This window comes from Neolamprologus brichardi, chromosome 7, assembly GCF_056152115.1.
Source record: "Neolamprologus brichardi isolate AB-2024 chromosome 7, ASM5615211v1, whole genome shotgun sequence".
In the NCBI taxonomy this organism is placed as follows: domain Eukaryota; kingdom Metazoa; phylum Chordata; class Actinopteri; order Cichliformes; family Cichlidae; genus Neolamprologus; species Neolamprologus brichardi.
Genome location: NC_142110.1, coordinates 28,770,992 through 28,788,826, shown reverse-complemented (window position 1 = coordinate 28,788,826; position 17,835 = coordinate 28,770,992). Strand labels below are relative to the sequence as shown.

Below are 17,835 nucleotides of genomic sequence, written 5' to 3'. Positions count from 1 at the left end.
AATAAATCATGACTTATTTAAACACCTGAAACATTAGACACAACCTGTGGTAAAATATCTTAAATAAAGCAGAATATCTCAAAAGAAATACAGCAGAACAAATATATGGTAAATGGCCTGTATTTGTATAGCGCTTTACTAGTCCCTAAGGACCCCAAAGCACTTTACACAACCAGTCATCCACCCATTCGCACACACATTCACACACTGGTGATGGCAAGCTACATTGTAGCCACAGCCACCCTGGGGCGCACTGACAGAGGCGAGGCTGCTGGACACTGGCGGCACCGGGCCCTCTGACCACCACCAGTAGGCAACGGGTGAAGTGTCTTGCCCAAGGACACAACGACCGAGACTGTCCAAGCCGGGACTCGAACCGGCAACCTTATATAAATATATAAAATCAGAAATTCCCCACTTTCCCTGCGGGCACTCTGGGCCCTTGAAGCTCGGGTCCTCTCCCACAGGCGTGGGAGCTTGAGGGTCCTGTACAGTATCTTTGCTGGACAGAGATCCTGGATGTTGTTCCTGGGATCTGCTGGAGCCACTCACCTAGCTTGGGACTTCAGGAGCTTCCTTGTTTTGACGTCAGTTGCTTCTATCTCCTCCTTTGGCCAGTTTGTCATCCCAGCAGGGTATCTGACCACTTCACTATCACACTATTTTATCCTCCACAGGTATTTGGTAGTTGCAGCTTTCCTAGCGACCTCTTAGTGGGTCCCATTTGCCTTTGGGATTCTCAGGTACTTGTAGCTGTCCTCGATGTCTGCAATGTTGTATTCTGGTAGTTCAATCCCCTCAGTTTGGACTACCTTGATACTCCATAGCAGTGTGGATCAGTGAATCAATGTCTCCTTCACTCTTGGCATACAGCGTGATGTCCTCCATGTAGAGGAAGTGGTCAGTTAGTCAGTTAGTCCATGTGACTAACTGACTTTCCAATTAGTAGATGATCTGCTTCATCTCCTGAGGCACAGACACCTGCTCTTAAACCTACTGCTGTTTATTCTGCTGATCAAACAAAATGAGACTTCATTTGAAGATGATGTTAGTTAAATATGACGTGTTTATGGGTAGGACTTTGTGCCATCAGAATCTGAATTTGAATAAGTTAAATTTGAATTTAAATTGCTTAGACTGAATAAAAGCTTTTGAAACTGAATTTGAATTAGCCTAATTTGAAATCCAATGTATTGGTTTGAAAATGATCATCACTAAATTGAAACTGAATTTTATATTTTGAAAATGAATAATTTAATTTGAATTGCATTCCATCCTTCTTTAAATTTAGCTCTTAAATGGTTTCAGTTTTACTTCGCACCATTCAATTACAGCTCTGCAGTTCAGTTTTTGTTCAGGGTCATACGAAGTCATTCGAGAAAGCAAAGAGTAATCGAGCGCCAATTAAAAGAGCTATGTTTTACCTGCGGACCCAGTGTTACTGAGCGGACCTATAGCATCTTGAGCTGGAGCGAGGATCCGATTAAGTATTCACAAGTCATTTGTCAAATTAACCCTCATCCTCCATTTTTACGCTGCTAATTTGTTTATATTTGCCTAGCCAAAATGTTGCACATCCTTATATATCAGCTAGCTGAGCTTCACTAACACTCCAAATGTTCCTGCTATTTAGGTGACTCTTTTTTTTATAGCGTCCAACGTGAGATTTAGATTTTTAGGAAGACTAAAATCAGAAACTGGTATATCATCTTTAAATGGAAACTAGAAAGCTAACTTCCTGATAACTTCTAATTCCACTAAAATATTTAGATGCTCATTTTCATTGATGTTACCTTTTTAAGTCTTAAGACGTCATATGGGAGAACAACACAATGATTATTCTAATTTAAGAATTTGGACAATTTTTAAAATGTCAGTGAAACCTTAGAATGTGTTTGCTTTGCGAGCTGAGGAGCCTTTGGACCTGGAAATGAGTAATGTAGTCAGAATCAGCAACTGGTTCCATTGCTATTCACATAGGAGATGTCAGTAACTGTTTCATCTCATCTTATTCAAACCATTTCTGTCCTTGAAGACTGTCAGACTAGACTTTTTCCCCATACCTGGAAAGTGTTCAATTGTACCTGAACTGAATCCTTAAGGCTAAGCAGTGTCCTTTAGTGATGTGCATGTCTACAGGCAGGAACCTTGTGTTTTGTATTAAATGTAATTCTCGTAAATTCATGTGTTTACATTTTTAAACCTTCCAAAATGATTGAAAACTCTCAGTGTGAAGACACCTTTGCTGTCACTCTGCTGCAGCCGAGTCCGAGCAGGGCAGCACAGCAGCATGTGTCCACTGGTAAAATGCTGCCCCCTGGTGGGGAAAGGTTTAATTAAATTCTGCAAAAAGTACCTTTAATGAAGTAGGCATGCATAAAAAAAGAAGAAAAACACCATCTTACTTACAGTCAGCAAAGCATTAGCTTTATAGGAAACTAGTACACCTCTGAACTCAAATCAAAAGAAATAGTTCCTTTGTTGATCCCAGCAGGTGGTGACAACATGCAGCAGCAATATATATTTAATGGCATTTGACATCGGTAGCATAAGTCATGGCAGACAGGAAGGAGCACTGTTACATTTGGGGAAGAAAGATCATACAGTGGTAGTTTACATGTCTTCAAAATGATTATTTCAAGTAGGGATGGAAACGGCAGCAACATTTTTATCATGTTCTTCTTAAAATAAGTTAACCAAAAAAGGAGTTTTCTGAGGAGGGGGGGGGGGGGGGGGGGGGACGACAATGGTTTGGAAATGTATAACTGCATGTTTGCATTCCATTCTAAATATTCACATCTGTAGGGAGATCACTAAGACCCTAAACTCAAAGTATAAACCCCTGAGGAGAGAGAGTCTAATCACCCACCTAATCCCTGCTGGCGCCAGGGTGAAAAGGACAATTTAATAAAATAAGAATGTCTCAAAGGCAGCGGACAAGCCTGCCTCTGGACCACAACTTCATGTGTTCCATATTTGGTTCAGTCTTATTCCCTTTTTAGTAAGAGTGTTGGAATTGTTCAAAGGCTACTTTCTTGTATTCACTTACTCTCAGTGTTGAAGACAGTTTAAGAAAAGGTGCATTAAAATTTAACATGATGCAATGAGCCAACAGACAGACTGAGACGTGCTCAGAGCTCTGTGTAATCTGTAATCTGCACTGAAGTCACTGACCTGTAGGAAGTATTCTGTTCACGACATCAGATAATGAAGCAGATGTGTTGACACTGAAAATCTGCAGAGATGAACTTGTTTCTTGTTACACAGCTGAGTCAAGATAAAGAACTGGATCAATCAGCAGAATTAATAATGGATTCCCAACCCTAATCTCAGACCACCAAGGCAAAAATTCTTCTGCTTATTAGTCATCAAAGAAAAAGACTCAGAATATTTTGTGGTAAACAAAAGGTTCAGAAATTTAATTTGATTTTTTTTAACAAAATAATTTGTGGCCACTGAGTGAAGTTCTTTACAGGTGATATTTGCTGACGAGTGTAAAGGTGATGGTTTGTTTTAAGCAAGCTTCAGTAACACTGCTGAGAGGAACATGATTCCTAATAAAGGTTTTAAATCACAGATTTGTGTGTGACGGGTTTAAATATGCAGAAACCTTTGATTATGAACAGAAATCTGTCTGAAACACATCGGAGCTGCTAAGTTATTAAAATGAATTATAAATATGACATGAGCAGGAGCCATGTACAGATTTAAAGAGACCTACATAAAGAAAAGATTCAGAGGAGGAAATCAGACTTTTTGTTTTTGTAATCCAAGAGGGGGTGTGGAGCATTTTAGAGTGAACAGCCCAACACATTGTTCCAACTGTTTCACCCTTTAAATATTCAATAAAAACAAACAAACTTTGCATCTTGGTTTGACCTTCAGGTCTCAGTGCTAACGTCACTGTGCTGGCTTTGTTCCAGTGTTCTTCCTGATGGCCCTGGGTCAGTGTGTGCCTCATTATTTGGAAACAATCAAAATATCATCCATTAACATCGTTGTGATGTCTCTGCACAGGATTTCTTAAACATTCAGTTTAACTTCCTGCTTTTACATCCTACATTATCTCTGTCCTCTTATCACCTTCTGTTTCCTTTCCTTCCCCTTTTACAAGTTAAAGGTGTAGAAAATAAAACATTTACATCCTTTTCTGTCCCTTTTTCACACAGTTCAGTGATGATTTTATTCAAACTCTACGGTTTCAGTCACATATAACCTTTATTCATGTCATGACACGAGTGATTTAAACCTGACAACACATTAATGCTTCAGAAAATATTATCTCAACAGTTATTTTTCCTGAGAGTCAGCTCTGGGGATGTTTCTGATAAGATGGTTTACATTACTTAATCACTTGTTAAGTTCCAGGAATACTGCCCCTTTGAATTTCTCAGATTTATGTTATTATCGTATTTACACTGTTTGCAAATCTTATTAATTCACCCTGCAGCAGGAACTGGAAAGGACGAAAGTAAAAAACATATATAGGTTTTTCCTTGTTTTCATATTTATTTTCTGTTTTCTTCCAAAACTCTAAGAGAACAAAGAACCCATCAACCAACTCTTGAGTGAGGACGGGTACTTTCTAACCCTCCTTCTTTCCTTCACTTCCTATCTTTTTCTTTTGTCAAGCTCCTTCTTCTCCCAAGTTTTACGGATTTGGTTCCGCTTTGTCCTCAGACAGAGAGGAGAGACCTCCTCTACCTCATCCAAGCTTACCACTTTGCTGGTTTTCCAGCTTTCCTTCTCTGCATCCTAATCTGTAAACTGATCTTATCAAGATATCAGAACAGATTTCTACTTTACTAAGTCTGGCCTCAAGGCTTACACCATATATTGATATGTAAATAGACAATAATCAGTCCAGTCCAATCCAATCCAGTTAGCTTCTCGTAGACTTTCCAGTGTAGTTTAAGATCAGATTTGTGTCCAATAGAAAACAGCTGTGTTATTCAACAGGATGGACGGCTGTGTGTCAGCTAAGAAATTCATCTGGATGTGAGATGATCTCAATGGAGATCCTCCTCTGCTCTCTGAGCTCCTTCCTCTTCAGTCGGCCCTCCTTCAGCTGAACAAACACTGAAGTTATAGTAAACCAGCTCAGTGCTGTCAGGTGCACTTGGCTTCTGCCCCCTGCTGGCCTGGATAGACATGACAGCACAGGTCAGACTGAATGCATTGATCATGTCTTCAATGCAAGAAACAGGCTTCAGATCTTTTCAGTACCTTACAGCAGAAATATAGAGCAGTGATCATAAACAGCACAATCACCAGCAGGACGACCACAGTGACGGTAGAAGCTGCAGGATCTGTTGGAACTGACAGAAAACAGTCATCTCAGTTTCATGAGTCCAGTCTCATTTAACAGATGGTTTCATTCAGTCCCAGTTATGCCAGCTCATTACACTGAACCAGAAACATTTTATTGACCCCTGATAGGAAAAGTGTTATGCAGTTTAAATGAATGAAAAATTAAAGAAAGAAATATACCACTGTATAAATGTGCTTATGTCTACATAAAAATAATAAGTGAGAACAGATTACTGTGGGATATACATCACAGCAGAAAGAAGAAGCTTCTTCGTGTTTGGAAATTTCTGTTTTCGTCTGGAAACAATAAAGCATTTTTTTTGCTTCCTAAGGAACCGGACCCAAAAAAGACCATGAACTGTAAAACACATAATCCAACCACACCTGCCAAGGTTTAAAAACTTAAACCGTGAACTAGTGGACTGAACCCAGCTGGGTCCAGATTCTCAGCTTTCTGCTTTGAACAAGTTCAGATTCATTCACAAGTTATCAAAGCCAAACTTTGTGTTCTTCTTTTTTTCTTGTAGGGTAAAACAAGATCACTAATCCACTCAGTGTCTCAGATTAAAAGTCCACTTGTTGTCATAGTTACTGATGGAAAAATGCAGTTTGTTAGAATCAGTCTTTTTACTTCCAGTAAAATTAAGAAATCTTTGACTGTTTCCTTTTTGTATTACATTTTGACACATTAGGTCACTCTTTATAAAAAAAAAAATCCATGAACTTTGTAGTTCAGCCCACACGAGATCACCGACTGTTTCAGTGACAGAAAACATGACTGTCATAGAGGAAATCAGTGATCAGCTTACCTGAGCAGGTGAGATTCAGGATGAACAAAGTCTTTTCTGATGTTGAGCACTCCATCAGAGCAGATCCAGCCTGAACGGGTCTGATTTGCCACACAGATGTTTGTGAGGACTTTATGAGTCCTCCATAATCAAACGGGCCACAGTGCAGATGTTCACAGACTTCATCTGCTGTTTCGTCCAGGATCCTGTCAAACACAGACACCCGTCTCCACTCTCCCAGATGTTTCTCCTCCAGTGTACCTGCACAGTGACTAGCTCCTCCCACCAACCTGACATCATCAGGCTCTGGACACAAAGCAGAGAGTCATCAGCAACTGAAAAACATGATTTTGAACGAAATCAAAGCTGCACGCTGTGAACGGCACCTGACGTAGCATCTAAAACATTCTGCAATAACTGATATAAGAGCAAATAGATCCCTTGATTATAATGTGACCAGAGAGGAGTTTCACTAGTTCTTTGACTTCCTGATACATCCTGATGTAGCTTCGCTGTTGAAGGAATGTGATTTATATATTCAAACAGCCACAGCAGCACAGACTGTGCATCATATTATCACTGACACTCGCATGTATTTGGTCCTAATCTACTGCTAAATCTCTTTCACATAGTTGAAGCTGCAGATACTGGAATGCACTTTAAGCCTCTGATAATGTTTAAGTGTAGTTTAAAGTCTCACAGCTGTAATGTGCAGCTGTAATGTTAATGTAATGTACTGAGAATATGCTGAAGGCTCAGATCTCTATCAGATTTATTACATCTAAAACTTTCCCATTCTCGCTGAGGGCGGTCTATCCAGCTTTGGGGTTATTACCACTGGGCCCACTGTTACTCAGTGTAAATGTATTTACCATTTATCACAAATATTTATGTTATGTATGCTGAAGGCATTAGGAAGGGTAAAAGTATTTCTGGAATGACAGTTTGTGTACTAGTACTCATAGTAAAAACAAACAAATCTATGCCATGGTTATTTAAAGAAACAGGATTGTATTGCAAACAAAATAAGCACTAATAACACAAGGACATGGGAATAAGAGAAAAACTTAAAATTAAAAATACACATAAAAACTCATTGTTGGAGAAACTGCGGTGAAAGAAATTTCTTTTTATTGTGGAGTGTGTGTGAAATTCTTTTATCACATAATTTATATTTTTTTTGGCAAAATGTAAACATTGTTTATGAGATGAACTCTGGAAAAGAAACAAAAATGCCCTGTTAGGGTTTTAGGGATCTTATGACAGACTAGGTGGTAACGTCTGTGTTTAGTATAGCAAAGTCCCTCACTCGATGAAGTATTTGGCTGTCTGTAACAGTAGTTCACTGCAGTTTGAGATGATTGTCAATGATTGTCTTTTCTTAAGCTGTGTGTAAACAGAGTGTTTCAGCTTACCTGACACAGTGACGGTCAGCTGGCGGCTCTCAGAGGAGAAGTTATGAGAATAAACGTAGATGTGATAAACACAGCTGTAGTTTCCTTGGTGGGCGGGCTCTGCAGCAGGAAACAGGAAGTGGGCAGAGTGATTGACAGCTGGCTGGCTGCAGCTGTATGTTGTGTTGGAGGAGGTAAAGGTGAGCTGGAAAGAGCCTCTTGGGTACTTTGGCTGGATGGAGCAGCTGATGGTGAAGCTGGAGCCCCTGGACACCTGAAGCTCCTGCTGCTGAGCCTTGAAAACCCTGTCCATGGAGAATGCATGGATGTTTGGCTGAACCAGCAGGTCTGTAAATACACAAGATGGAAGGTGAGCTAACATCAATCCTCCACACAAACTTCCAGATATCCAAGACATGAAGTGTTTACGAGCCAAAATAAATGAGGAGTTTTGCATCAGGAAGACCTCGAGCGTAAAATCAAATGTCAAAAATCAACCCATCACACTTTTATATTACACTCAAATTAAACTTATAATTTCACATGAGGATTTGTCTAACATGTGACTGTTTTTATTAGCAGACCTACGCACACACAGACACACACATACACACTACTCCATTATGTTAATAATTGTTTTTGCTAAATAAATGGAGTAAAGCTGTGTTGATTCCTCTACCAGCAGCAGTGTCAAAGTACAGAGATCAATCATTCAGATGTTTATGATTCCTTTTATCACTCAAACTGAGTGATAAATATATATATTTGAAAAATATTGTAATGTGATTTATGGTCCTGTCAGTTACTAAAGCCTGTTCCCATTGAAATGCCTCTGGTTGCCACCTTAGGCCTGCATTTAACATACACATGTATATTTACATGCTTTAAAGATTAGAGTTAACAAGAGCAACTCCAGCCCTGTTGGTAAATTACCTGAACATCATCTCTTAGTTTGTCACTTTGCTCTAAACTGTGTGGCTCGTGGCAGATTAAATTTGTGATATTAAATTAAATGGATCCGTCTTTGTTTAGCAAACAGCACAATTTTGTGCAAAATAAGTGCAAAGATGGAAAGAGGTCAGTGGACCCACAAGTAAAGGATGTCTAAAGGTAGAAGAGGAGAGATCTGTGGAGAGCAATGAGATGTGAGAGAGATGTAGTGGCTGATTAAGATGGTCAGACAGATGATCTGGTGATGAAACTAGTCTAGGGTTTGAATATGTGCTAACATATGTAAAAATGCCACTCTAGTGACAAAACCTCAGAAACTAGACACAACTCAAATGAGCATATGTAAGTGGTATGTACCTGCACAGGTGTGATTAATGTGCTTCAGTAACACACAGAATTACATCCCTACAGAGCTCTGTTCTAGTTTCTGCTGTCAGCCCAGCTCCTCCCACTTCCTGTCTTCTCTGTTCTGTAAGAACCCGTTAACCAGTTTCACCTCCACCAGACTTTGTGTCTGTACTTGTCTATAAACAGCTGCTGGTGCTCTGACATGTAGGCGGCTGTTCTAGCTACTATCTGTCACAGCTTTTTACATCTCTGTCATATATGAAGTCATAGATGATTTCATCAGTATGATCACCTGAACAGATGAGTTTAAGGATTTTGTAAGAATAATGTTTTCTTGTTGCACAATTCCTCAGAGGAGATCTGGACAGAACACAGTCAGGTGTGATCGACCATGCATGAGCTAAGCGTGAGAAGTCTGCCTTTTCTATAGAAACAGCTGAGCCACAGTCCAGATGTTCACAGAAAACAGCTGCTTCTTTCAGCATCCAGGAATTATCAGAGGCACACAGTGGTCTCCATCCTCCCTGATGTTTCACCTCCAGTGTACCTGCACAGCGATTGGCTCCTCCCACCAACCTGACATCATCAGGCTCTAACAGAAAGCAGAGAGTCGTCAGTAAATAAGTGAATTTACTTTTTCAAATTTAAAATTTGAAATGACTGCTGATCTGTGATTCTTCATTTCACTCTGATTTCTCTTTTTACCTTTAGATCTCTGTTTTCCTTCAGCCTGAACTCCTGAGGAGAAAACAGTAACACCATTCAGTGTGAAGAAGGAATTTGATTGGAGCTCACATGAGGACAGAACAACCTCCCTGAAATTTACACCAGCTCAAAAATACCACAGTAAGCCAATATTAGACTCATTGATTTGTTTTCAGTGATCCTAAAACGAAATAATGTCAAATTTTAAAAGTCCAGAGAGTGCTTCACACATGCTGAATGGAGCAGGAAGCAGGTTTGTTGATACATTTTAGAAAAATGTCAGCAACAGATTTACTTTTAAATTCATTCAGTTATATATAATCTTGGAACTAAGAAAAAAAAAGTTCTGAAAATAATTGTGAAAATCAAATTCAGAATTTGAAATAGCAACTTAGAATCCATGACTCACTTTAAAGGTGATTTAATCCTGAGGAACAACCACTACATGAACTGTCATGCAGACAGTCTCAGCAGGCAAGGCCAAAGATGTCACGGTCTGCGGAGACAGGCCGTGTGGTGGTATGTGTGATGGACCCAGGTGCGTACACAAGTGAGTAGACGGGAGTGAACTTAACAGAAAGCGAGCCTTTATTATGGCTGAAGACAAAGTGTACAAATACAGCAGGGATAGCGTGACTAAACTAGACTATAACTAAACTGGGAAAACTAGTACTGTGACAAACTAAGACGACTCAGAGACTATGGTGATAACTGCAAAGACTGACCGTGAAAACATGGAGGTGGGAACACAGACGACGCGACACAGACTGCATGAAACACAGATACTCGCTGTGTCCCATTTCAGGGTCTGCACGCTTTTTTTTTTTTTTTTTTAACTTTATTTATCACATTTTAGACATACAGTCGAGTAAAACAGGGATCACATAAAATATGACATTGTGGTAGTACAATGAGGAACAGAGAGAGTGACAAGGACAGTGAGACAAAAGTGAGTACAAAAAATAAAATAAATTAAGGGGAACATAAATAAACAAAAGTTTGCAAGAGCCAAAATCAAGTTAGCAGTTTCAATCGGTTAAGGGTCTGCACGCTTGAAGTACGCATTTTAAGTGCGGTTACGTCACCGCCACGCGACGACGGCTGTCCCAATTCAAAGTGTACTTCAAATGCCTACTCCAAATGCGCCGTCGATTTCCCCAAATATCAAGCGTAGTCCGGTGCACGCTTCGTGGTCCCATATATCCCACAATTCATAGCGCGGTGGTGGGTGTGGATAATTTTGCTGCAAAATACGGCAGAAGGGAGCAGCCGAAAAGTGAACTGTCAAAAGTAAGTACTGAATATGACGTCACTTATTTATGTGCGAATGTTTAATAACGAAGAACATTAAAACATTGCTGTTGGCCACATATCGACAAAGTTATGTGACATTAGTGATGTTTGTACTTTCAGCCTCTCTCTCTCTCTCTCTCTCTCTCTCTCTCTATATATATATATATATATATATATCATAATAATCTGACAATACTATAATATTGGCCATATTATATTTACATTACCACAGTGAGATGATTTTAGTCTCATGAACAACAAGAGCTAATTGTTATTTACTCACTACTCTTGAAATGACTGTTCAGTACAGATATGAAGCCCAACAATCATGTTTTACAGTCCCATGGTCTCAGCCTCAGATACTCAACTAATCAAAGTGATGTCATGGCAAAAATGAATGACCAACAAAACATTTTTTTCTCCTTCATTTATGTCACACAATCTCGCGTTTCTCGCGGTTAGTATCATGGTTGCTAGGCAGCCTGAACAGCGCGACGAAGGCTAGACCGTCCCATTTCACAAGCCTCTCACTTCCTCACTTCTCGTACTTATAGTACGCACCGTACGTAGTACGCGTACTTCAAGCGTGCAGACCCTGAAATGGGACATAGCCTAAATACACATGAGGGATGATCAGGGGAAGTGGCCACACATGGGAGCACAGCTGACACACATGAACCTAAAGACAGGACAGGAGAAGTGAAACTAAATACACTGACATTGAATACAGACTTTCAAAGTAAAACAGGAAACATGGAGATTAGACATGACATGAACTAAACATAACCACGCAGACATGACTCATGACAGGTAGACGCACGAACCAGGGAGACTGAGTACAGGGGAAGATGACAGAAACGACAACATGAACTTGGCAACATAAGACACACTGACATAAACACATGAAGGGGAAGGGAGACTTAACACAAGGGTAATATAATTACAAATGAGCTAGAATAACTTAATGAACCTAAACAAACAATAAACATCAAAATAGACTAAAACTCAAAACACTGGGTCGCACGACCCAGGACCATGACAAAAGATCCTTATGTCCTTTGATTTTTCAGCCACTGTGATTTTATGTAAGCATCGACGTGTGAACAGATCCAGACACCAACAGGCCACAAGGCCCCAGGTAGTTATAAATCTCCATCTGAGCTGGCCCAGCAGTATCTGCCATTTTTATCACTTCAGGGAATGAGGCATTTTCAGGAACATGTTCCTGATATTATGACAGTAATTTATTTTTGGTTTGTTAAAAAAAAATATGATGACAAAATGAGGACTAAAGTTCATGAGTTGATTGTTAGAGATTAAAATCAGCTCCAGCTGGTGGAAACAGTCTTTAGTGTGTTCAGCTGGTTGTTCAGTTCCAGCTTTAGAGAAAGATGAGATTCCCTTTAAAACTGGATTACAGGCGGCACACTTCATTCTCATTTCTCAAACTACTACTAATACTACTACCCGTCTCCCCTCCCAGGGAATGGGATGCCAAACATTTCTCATGAGTAAAATTAACATGAGTCTGAATCATCATCACTTAATATGAACTCATCTGACACTGAAGGAATATCAGGATACATAACTGTGAAAAGAATAAAATCTAAATTTTCTGAAGGATCTTTTTTACCTTTGTGTGTGTCAGAGTCCTACCTGTGCTCCACAGCAGCAGCAGCAGCAGCAGGTGATCCATGTCCAGGTAGATGTCTCCCTGTCTGCTCTCTGGTCTGATCATCAGCTGTGCTGTCCTCAGTGTTTACCTGCTGCAGGTCCACAAAAGTGCAGAATCACAGACAGTTATCTCTGATAGATGATCAGCTTCTGCCTCTTTTGCCTTCCTCTTTGAGCTTCATAACATTTCAATAAAGTTGAGCCACTGAACCCTGAGACACATCATCAGTCTGTGAGGAAAACCACAGGAAAAAAGAGGTGTTACTGTTGATCCATGACGTGGTCACGAGGGAAATACCATGATGTGTTGTTTTTTGTTTTATTTTATTATATTACATGAGCCAGCCCATTGTTTCCTGCTTCCTGTTTAAAAGCTCACTAACTGTGCAGCTAAGAACAAGAAAGGTTGCTCTGTGAGTGCACAGCTGAAGATAGAGCTTCAGAGCTTTAGCTTACTTTCATGAGGACAAACTCTGAAACCAGCAGATACGTCAGCTCTTTACTTACATCAGACACTTTACAGATTTAGACTACAGATGAAATAAAATTCAACCTTTGAGTTTCTTTTTGTCTTGGTGCAGACTCAACATGTGCTCCATCTATCAGTGAGAAGACACACTCACACTTCTGAACACTACAATCTACCTACTTGTAGATGTGTGTCTACAACAGACACACATTATGCCCCTATCGTCGTCAAAACCTCTGATTGGCCGTGGTCAAGACATTCCTGTGGTCCTTCGTATGTACGTTTGAAAGTGCAGGTGGCTAGAGAGAGGTGAGTAGCTTGAATAAAGTGACGTCGATTCATTAAATCCTGAATCAACTTTTAAATGTATTTTGCCAGAAACGCCAGAATCGCTTTGTGGTCTCTTTTTTTTTGCTCAATTCTGAGCTGCAGGTTTTGTCTCTCTCCAAAATTCACTGAACCAGCAGCAAAAGAAGATCCAAACTACGATTCACATTTGAGAAATCTCATCATTAATTTCCTCTTACTTTTGCTTTTTTGCTTCCACCACGATAAAATCCCACGTCCTGCACTGCTCTCTCTACTTCAAGAACACTCTCCCATCTTAAATCTCCATTTTCTGCATTATTCATTCGCCTACCTGCCAGTCTATCGTTATTTACAGCACTGTCGGTCGCTGTCTTTTTTTTTCTTTTTCTTTTTACTTTAATGTCTTCAGACAAGAAAGCCTAATTTCTGCTGTTCAATACTGAAGAAATGTAAACTTTTTAAAATTATGCAAATTTGCAGAATATTGCAGAACATTTTAAGGTTATCTGCTATAAAAAGCCAGACCAGGAAAATCTCCTTCATGTTTTTCTGTGTTTTATTCTCAGTTACTTTGACACAAAGGCATCTGCTGTGATGCTCACAATTCTGATGAAGTGTCACATGGATCAGTACTGATAAATGATCAGAATTATAATATTTATGACTGTCTGAGGCTAAATTGAATCAAATCGAATTGTGACCTTGTGAATAGGAATTGAATGGATTATAGAAATGCAGTTGAAAAATCTGGGTGCGCCTAACTTTTGGGCTGATGCGCCTAAGAAAAAAAGTTATGCGCACCAGTGCAGCCATGGCAAAAACTTAGTCTAGAGCCCTGCTAAAGTTAGTTTTTCTTTAATAGGCCAGTTTATTTTTTTCTTTCTTTGGCCACATAAAACAGTCAAGCTTCTAACATGTAAACACAACTGTCCGCCATCTATAATCCAGTTTTGAGATCCCTTCCCAGACGCCTTAACGCCCACTCACATCATGGGCCATCTGACCTCGGGAAATCACATGATAGGGTGCGGTTGGGTTTCACAATGAGCTCACCCAAAACCTTGGCTGGTTGTGACCTACACTCGTTTTCACACCTTGGCTCATATGATTAGGTAGAGGATCATTAGGGGGTCCATGTCCGTCTTGGGTTCACTCCCATAGGGCTTAAATCTGGGACTCTCCACCATTTGACCCTAGAACTGAAGAAGCTTCTCAGATGAGAGGTGAAACGTCTTCAAGCAACTTTCCAAAAGTTGACTCTGTTCATCTGGACGTAGCGTTTTGAGGGAGAAACGTTTCGTCACTCATCCAAGTGACTTCTTCAGTCTCAGCTGACTGTAGGTTTCCCCGATCTTATAAACAGTACATTTGCATAATGACTGAAACCAGCCCAGTGAACAAAGGGCTGGGAGGTCAGTTCCTTAATCTTAATTATGCAAATTCTTATGACCATTGATCAACAACCACTGACCAAAACCCACTGATCAAAGACCACTGATCAATGGCCATGAGTACCATTCACAGAGAGTTGAGGAATGGCTGCAATCACAGCATTGTAAGATGGTGAAAGATGTACCCTTAGGTCCCCTCCTTGATTCAGAGATGGTCTTTCCCTTTTCACATAAATGGCCTCCTTGACTCCACGCTCAAACCAGCGTTCCTCCCTGTCCAGGATGTGAACATCCTCATCCTTGGACAGGGAGTGTCCACTGGCCTGTAGGTGTAAATATACTGCAGAGTCCTGGCCTGACGAGGTGGCTCTTCTGTCTTCAAACAACCTAAGTCCAGACGCTTTTCTTTCCAAGCTACTTAGACTACGATGACCTGGATGACTGAGAACTTTCACAGACAAACAACTTGTTGTGGAAATGTCTTTTACTCATTACTTTTTTGTTGTGTGGTTCTGCCTCATTGCTATTGTCTGTAAAAACAACTTAATCTGACCATGCTGTGTGTGTGTGTGTGTGTGTGTGTGTGTGTGTGTGTGTGTGTGTGTGTGTGTGTGTGTGTGTGTGTGTGTGTGCGAATTACCCTGTATTTCATTTCTGTGAACATAGTTTTTTTTTAATGTTTTTATCTTTGATATAAGGCACTGCTACATAGAACAAACCAAAGAGCTTCCTTAGTGTCTCACAGTGAAACATTGAGGAGCAGTGTGTCCTGGCAGCTTCCACAGCCTGAAATGAGCGAGTTCAGATGATGACAGTAACGTGTAAAGGAAGTAGTACTACCTGCTGATTTAGCAGGACCCTGAACAACATGCAGTGTGTAAGAAACATGTGGAGTGGAGACCAGATGCTGTTTTTGTCAGATTACAGAGAAAGATATTGTAAGAAAATTACATTTAAATTCAATAAATGTTTTAACCTCAGAGATAATCTGAGTTTTGTTTGAATACTATTAGCATTACAAGATGCAGTGTCTAACTACAGGTAAGAATAACATCTAATAAAATGATAATATTTGTTCCCATGAAGCTGAGGCTTTCATCACACAGGAGATTTAAAACTCATCACATACTAATGGTTATAAGTTGTTATTTAAACAGTGCCAGGTTATTTTCCTGAGAATTTGTTCTGAGGAACTTTGAGATAACATTGTTAACTTCTGTCCTACAATCCAGGAACACCACTCACACCAACTTCCTTTGTTTTCCTATGAGTAGGGTTTTTTTTTTATAGTGGTCACACTGTTAAAATTCTTCTGGTGAAACTCCGTAAAATGAAATGGGAATATAAAGAAAAAGGATGAAGGTGAAAATTGATTTGATATTTAAGTGTTAACAGCAGTGAGTGAGTCTTTATATTTCCACAAGTTTGCAGACAGTGGCAGCTCGGTGCTGCAGGATGCAGCTGCTCTCAGTAGTGACACCAGGGCTTTGGAAAATGTGAAGGAAAGATTAAATGTTGACCTTTAAATGTATTTTAAAAGATTTTACAGGTTTTCATACTGCTGACGACACCCCTTGTGTCCATTCACACTAAAGTACTAAATAAACAATTAAATGGCAGAAAAGGTCCTTTTTGTGATCTACCTTAGAAATTCCTGGGTTTTGTTTTAATGTTTTCACACTAACTCCCCCCCCCCCCCCCCCCCCCAAACTTTCTCTTTTATAATTAAAGGATAGTCCAAGCAGTGAGCAACCAGAACTTTAATTTAATGTAATTTAATACATTTATTTTATAAGGTTTAAGACCATAGAGTCAGACGCTGAAATATGTCTCTCATTTAGTATAGAAGTGTTTCTTTATCGTGTCAGAAAATTGAGCTGCTTATATATTTAAATATATTATTAAATGATCGAAGTGCCCTGTATGGACCCCACGATGTAAAATGAGTTTGATATCTCTGATGTAGGTGAAATAACAAAATAATTCAAGATAAACCTCAAAATAAAATCAGTCACTATCCTTTCTACATATAACTTTACTGTGTCACTTCCACGGTTAACACAAAGGGTTTATAAAGCGAGAGCTTTAGTCTAGTTTTGTCTGTGGGGAGTAGATTTCATCACAGTAGCTGTCTTTCTGAAAGGACATAATTCACCCACTGGCATCTTCTTCTATGCTTTTTATCAACACACAGCAGTCAGGCTATTTTAAAATATATTGACTGAATTATGATATTCTGGACCTTTGTCTGAGGAAATTTTCTCCTTAAATTATAATTGAACACCTCAGAAGTATAAGCTTAGTGAAATGATGGTTATAAGTGATGTTCTTTAGAACCTGTAAGAACCTTGATGCAGATCCAGGTGAGTATTCTGTACTGCCATGTCTTGCTGCCTTTGACACAGTTGATGACGGTATCCTGACTGAAAAATCACGTTGGCCTCTTTGGATCATCTCAGGAGTTGTTCTCTTCTCATTCACAGTAGTTTTTTCTTTTTTGCTGCTAATATTGGATCCTCTTCTGCGGTTCCCCCGAGGTTCGGTCTTTGGACCTATCTCGTTGGTTCTGTACACACTGAGTGACATTGGCCTCATGAACAACCCAGGAATGGATATGTGGAAAAACATGAAGGATAGATATTTTGCCTTGTATGTTTATTTCTAATGATTTGTGAAGTCTGGTTCATGTTGTACTCAAACAACTATGGAAAAATAAGCAGTCTTGGCCTGTGATGGCTTGGCTGAGCTTCATTCATGAAAATCACACTTAAAACTGTAAAAGTTAAATCTAAAGCTGTTATAGAAGTTAATGCTTCCTTTGTGTTTGTACGCTACTAAAATCAGCCAAAGCACTTAGAAACATGATGATAGTCATGGCTGTATAAATGATCCACGTTCCACGGTTACTTCAGCTGTGCATTATTTTTAGCTCAACTTACAAAATCAACTTATACATGAAACTTTTGGATATTTTTCAGTGACAATTCTTTGATTCACATTCACATACTAATGGTCTCATTTGTAACGAATGTGTTAGTCAGGTATGTTTACAGATTTGTGTCTTTGGTAGAAAACTGAGTTTGACTGAGCTGATCTTAAGCTGTCTATGATGGGAATGTGAATGAAAGATGAGGTCCTCTTCTGCTCCTTTAGCTCCTTTCACTTCAGCCATCTCTCCTTCATGTACACAAACACTGAGAATG

General features: G+C 39.6%; 1 pseudogene; it reads right to left on the bottom strand.

The window, feature by feature from the left end:
* Positions 1-4,896: 4,896 nt before the first annotated feature.
* The window catches only part of LOC118453496 (scavenger receptor cysteine-rich type 1 protein M130-like), a 78,577-nt pseudogene continuing 65,638 nt past the window's right edge, over positions 4,897-17,835 (bottom strand).